The sequence below is a fragment of the Vicugna pacos genome, chromosome 3 (genome assembly GCF_048564905.1).
Source record: "Vicugna pacos chromosome 3, VicPac4, whole genome shotgun sequence".
Lineage (NCBI taxonomy): Eukaryota > Metazoa > Chordata > Mammalia > Artiodactyla > Camelidae > Vicugna > Vicugna pacos.
Genome location: NC_132989.1, coordinates 113621731 through 113627395, shown reverse-complemented (window position 1 = coordinate 113627395; position 5665 = coordinate 113621731). Strand labels below are relative to the sequence as shown.

The window sequence follows — 5665 nt, the reverse complement described above, 5'->3', positions numbered from 1 at the left end:
GCCTTAATGTAAAACCTAAAACTATAACACATTTAAAAGTAAACGTAGGAGAATATCTTGGTGACTTTGGCAAAGATTTCTTAGACATGACATGAAAGTACAACTTGTAAAAGACTGATTAAGCTGGACTTCATCAAAATTAAAAACTTCAGCTTTGCAAAATATACTGCTAATGAAGGAAAAAGAAAGCCACAGACTGGAAGAAAATATTGGCAAAACATGCCTGATACATATTTGTAAACTAAATATATAAAGAACTATCAAAATTCAATAATAAGTAAACAAACAACCCAATTTTAAAAACAGCCAAAAGATGGAAGAGTGTATAGTTCAGTGGTAGAGTGCATGCCTAACACGCATGAGGTCCTGGGTTCAAACCCCAGTACCTCCATTAAAAATAAATAAACCTAATTACCTTCCCTGCTAACAAAATTTTAAAAACAGGCACTAAAGAAGTGATTTGCTATGGGTAGCAAATAAAATTATGAAAAGATGTTCCCCATTACATCATTAGGAAAACGCAAAATGATGCCTTAAAAAAGAAATCAGTACAAACCTATTAGAATGAGGGGAGAAAACTCAGAAAACCAAGTGCTGACGAGGATGTCCAGCAATGGGAACTCTCATACCCTGCTGGTGGGTATGCTGAAAACCAGTTTCTTATAACATTAACATACACCCAGCAATTCTATTTCTAGGTGTTTACCCAACTTCAGCAAACACTTGTGTTCACAAAAACAAACAAAAAAACACTTTGCAAATGTTTACAGTGACTTCATTCATAACCATCAAGAACTGGGAAAAAAATCCAAATGTTCTTCTACTGGTGAAAATTCAAATGTTTTTCTACTGGTGAAACACAGTCAGGAATAGCCATACAATGGACTCCCACTCAACAATGAAAAGTAATAAACACACAACACGGTTGAATCTCAAATGTATTACGCTAACTGAAAAACCAGACTCAAAGGTTAACATTGTGTATGCTCCATCTATATGATATTCTGGAAAATCTAGGGACATGAGACAGGTCAGTAGCTGCCAGGGAGTAGGAGCTGGGGAAGGTCTGACCACAAAGGGGCACAAGGGAATTTTGTGGCTAACAGGATTGTTCCATATCTGGACGGTGTGGTAGTTAAGTGACTGCATGCACTTGTCCAAACTCACAGCCTTGTAAACTAAAAAGGGATTTATTTTTCTGTATGTAAACTATACCTCAACTTTTCTTACAGCGTATAGCTGTCATACTTTACCATTAACACTTTAAAACACTCGGTTAAAACATTCTACGTGGTACTTACATGTGGTATCATTATCGGCCTACACTTGGAAGATATTTCTATTTCCTTAAGCCAGAATATTGGTTTTTCTGAACAAAGGATTGAAAACCAAAAGAAAAACACATTAAGCCCACTTTGGACCTTTGAAACTTTCTCCTGCTGTGGGGGAAAAACTAAATAGCAAATCATTGTCCTTCATCATCATTTCCCTCCATGTACAGATTGAGCAGTAAGATCCTCTTTCTTGTTTTAATTCCAGCAATAGTTCGCTTGCTTCTGGGACAGAATTCATCCTAATCAGTCTGAACAATTTTCATGTTTCCTAGCAGTTTGTAGGGTTTGACCAATAGTCATATGGACAATATGAAACATTTGTTTGTTTTTATCAGTCTGAGTGTAACCCACTGTGTTTTGTAGCAAAGAAACTCTTTACACCTGAAAAAAACCCAGAACCTTATTTTAATGGAAACTCTATATCGGATCAAAATTCAGGGCTTAAAAAACATCAAGTAAAAATCTTAACAAATAGTCACCAAACTACTGAAGATTCAAAACATCAACCTGAGAACCAAATTGTGAAACACAGTAAAATGTAAATCCATCACAAACTTATCTCATCTCAGAGGATTGCTGGGCACTCAAGCTTGTTTTCTTCCTTTTGCCCAACTACTAAGTGGATGGGAATGTTTTCCTTTCATTTACTGGAAACAAAAGTGATGCTGCATCAGCAGATAGGCTACAAACTAAAACTTAAAAAAAAAAAAAAACCAAGATGAAGCCTAGTTAAACGTGAATAAGACAAAATGACAAGAGGCTTCATTAGGGCATGAATTTTCCAACTGAAAATTATATTTGGAAAAAATTAAAATGTACAAGGAAAAGACCTGAGACCCCATCAAGGACAGAAAGAATGCACAGGACATGCCAGGACCCAAGATGCAAGAGGGACAGGATGGAAAATAATATGAAGGTGAATGTCAGAGGGGGGAGAAGTCAGCTCAGCTGAAGTGATGGACGGAAAAAACTATTAAATAGAAAATGATTTGTAGATTGTAAATAAAAGCAGAAACACATGGTAAATATGAAATCCATTGGTCTATTTTTTAGAATGCATCACCCCAAAATACTTAGATTTTAATCAAAATATTATAAATGAAAAACTGTTAGTAGAGAAAATGGTATCTCAATTAGTGATTATGCTAAGAAAAACTTTTGCATTAGAAATTTCAAATTTAGACTCATTTACTCAGGAAGGAACCAGCATTGTGAGCATCTCATAGTCATTTTAAAAAACAGAACGGATAGCAGAAGTGTATTCAGCTTTGGGCTTTTTGAATCTACAGGGAGACAGTTAACTGCTCTTAATGAATCCACATCGGAATAAAATGCTGTCCAGAAGGTTGAGCTATTGTGTAAATGAGACAGCGATGATTACTGAGGATGTTGAAGAAATCATGTAGAACAGGAGAGGTGCCAGAGAGCTATAAGTGGTGGCAAATATTGGTCCTGGAGAGAGGAAGAAGGGCAGTTCTGGAAACTGCGGGCGAGCAAGGGAGTTGGGCCCGGAAGGTTTCTGCACACCCACAGAACGGAACAGACTCCCGCCATACGTGACAGCAGAGATGGACCTGGGGACACTGCGCTGAGGTAAACCAGTCACAGAGGAACACGTACTGTGTGATTCCACTGTCACGAGGAGTCAAAAACAGTCAAACCCACGGAAGCAGAGAGTGGAACGGGGGCTGCCCAGGGCTGGGTGGAGGGGGATGGGGAGCTGTGTTCAATGGGTGCAAAGTTTCAGTTGTGTGGGAAGAGTAACTTCTAGAGATCTACTGCCCCTTGTAGTGCCTGTAGAGAACAATTCAGGGTTGTACACTTCGCAGCTTGTTAAGAGGGGAGACCTTACATTAAGTTCTCTTTCCACCAAAACAACAACAGCAATGGAAAAAACAAAACAGCAGGAGGAAACTTTGGAGGTAATGGATATGTTTATTACCTAGACGGTGGTGGTTGTCTCACAGGTGTGTGGACGTGTCCAGACTCATCAAACTGTACATTAAATATGCCCAGGGTTTTGGGGGTTGTATTTCAATTAGACCTCAATAAACCTGTTTTTAAAAGGAAAAATAAAGTGAGAAAGCAAGTAATAAAAAATAATGAGTCAAAAAAAAAAAAAAACAGAGACTACAGGAGATAGTATGGATGGCTAGGAATGAATCGTGGCAGGATGGACAGTTTTCTTTTTTAACTAGAGAGCCAACATCACGGGGTGTGGAATAAAGGGAAAATGTAGTGTAGCTGCACTCAGGTAAGACATGTGACCAACTCTCCCCCGACACCCTTCCTTCACCCATTTATTCAACAAATACTTAAGGACTTCCCAAGATATACAGGCCCTGTCCTCCAAGCTGGGATACAGTGACAAAGTCCACATGGAGGTGACAATCTGGCTACATGCTCATCTACGTGTCCCTATAGTCAAGACAGAGAAACACGAGCTGTAAGAGAGTGTCACTGAGTAGAGAGAGTATAAACTCAGTGAACAACCCCAATGTCCATAGCAGCACTATTTACAATAGCCAAGACACGGGAGCAACCTAAATGTCCATCGACAGATGACTGGGTAAAAAAGTTGTGGTATAGTTATACAATGGAATATTACTCGGCCATGAAAAAGAATGAAATCGTGCCATTTGCAGCAACATGAAATGGACCTAGAGATGATCATACTAAGTGAAATAAGTCGGACAGAGAAAGACAAATATCACATATTACCTATATGTGGAATTTTTTAAATGATGCAAATGAACTTATTCACAAAACAGAAAGAGATGCACAGACATAGAAAACAAACTCATGGTTACCAAAGGAGAAAGAGAGGAGGGGTAAATTAGGAGTTTGGGATTAACAGATATACATTACTATATATAAAATAGATAAACAACAAGGTCCTACTGTATAGCACAGGGAACTATATTCAATATCTTGTAATAACCTATAGTGGATAAAAAAAGAATGAAATAATGGCATTTGCAGCAACATGGATGGACCTAGACACTACCACACTGAGTGAAGTAAGTCAGACAAAGAAAGACAAATACCATATGGTATCATTTATGTGTGGAATCTTAAAAAAAAATGATACGAATTCTATTTACAAACCAAAAACAGACTCACAGACACAGAAAACAAACTATAGTTACCAAAGGGGAAAGGGCAGAGAGGGATAAATTAGGCACTGGGGATTAACAGACACACAGTACTGTATGTAAAATAGATAAACAACAAGGATCTTCTGCATAGCACAGGGAATTAGTTTCAATATCTTGTAATAACATATAATGGAAAAGAATCTGAAAAGAAAATCTATATGTATGTATATGTATAATTGAATCACTTTGCTGTACACCTGAAACTGACACAACATTGTAAATCAACTACACTTCAATAAAAAATAAAGAAAGAAAGGGAGGGAGGGAGAGAGGAAGGAAGGAAGGGAGAAAGGAAGGAAGGGAAGAAGAAAATAAAAAATAAAAAAATAAACTCAGTGACCAACAGCCTCCAAGAGTGTGGCCGGAAGAGCAAAGACATGGGTTACAGTGGGAAGATCTCAAGGGAAGGGAACGGCTCAGTTGACAGTTCTTGCTCAGCAGGCACAAGGTCCTGGGCTCAATCCCCAGTACCTAATTACCTAAGTACCTCCCCCCAAAATAACAGGTGGGGAAGTCTCAGGGCTCCACCTGATTCAAAGGTTGCGGCTGGTTCCTTCAAACGACGTGGATGAGAACACTAACAGCATGGTTGTTATAGCTGTGGGTGGCATCAAGTCCACAGGGACAACCAAGTGATTGGATGATGAGATTAGGATCCAGCAGTCCTTTCAAAACCCCTGGCAGTGGGGTAAATTAAACACGATAAATTTCAAAAGGAATATATTTAAGTTTCTTTATTTGTTTCAAAAACCTAAAACCTACTTAGGTCAAAAAAAATTCACACAAGTGGTTTATTTAAGATTATAATATGGAACAGATGACTTACAAGCTTAACTAAAAATTCCACGTGAGAGAGTGTCATGTGTCAGTCTAACCTGAAGATGAGGGAGGGGTCCATTCTCCTCTGTGCTGGTGGGGCCATACCTGGGGTGTGTCCAGGTCCAGGAGCCACACTTTAGAAAGATTATACAAGATCTAGCTTCTGTTAAGAGGAGAAGTTAGCCTCAGGATTTTCGTTTATATGAAGAACTTCGAGAACAGAAGTTTCACTGGGGACAGGGGATAGCCCCTCAAATCTCTGAAGTTCCAGGCCATGGAGGGAGCATTAGATTTGTTCAGGGGGTTCTCAGGGGGTAAAATTAGGCCAGTAGGTGAGAAGCACTAGGGAGCCAG

The 5665-nt window shown here is 38.9% G+C and overlaps 1 non-coding gene across 1 annotated transcript; it reads left to right on the top strand.

The window, feature by feature from the left end:
* The first annotated feature begins 315 nt into the window (after window positions 1–315).
* TRNAV-AAC (transfer RNA valine (anticodon AAC)) lies at window positions 316–391 on the top strand. The gene has a single exon. It is a non-coding gene; the product is annotated as a tRNA-Val (tRNA).
* The last annotated feature ends 5274 nt before the right edge of the window (window positions 392–5665 follow it).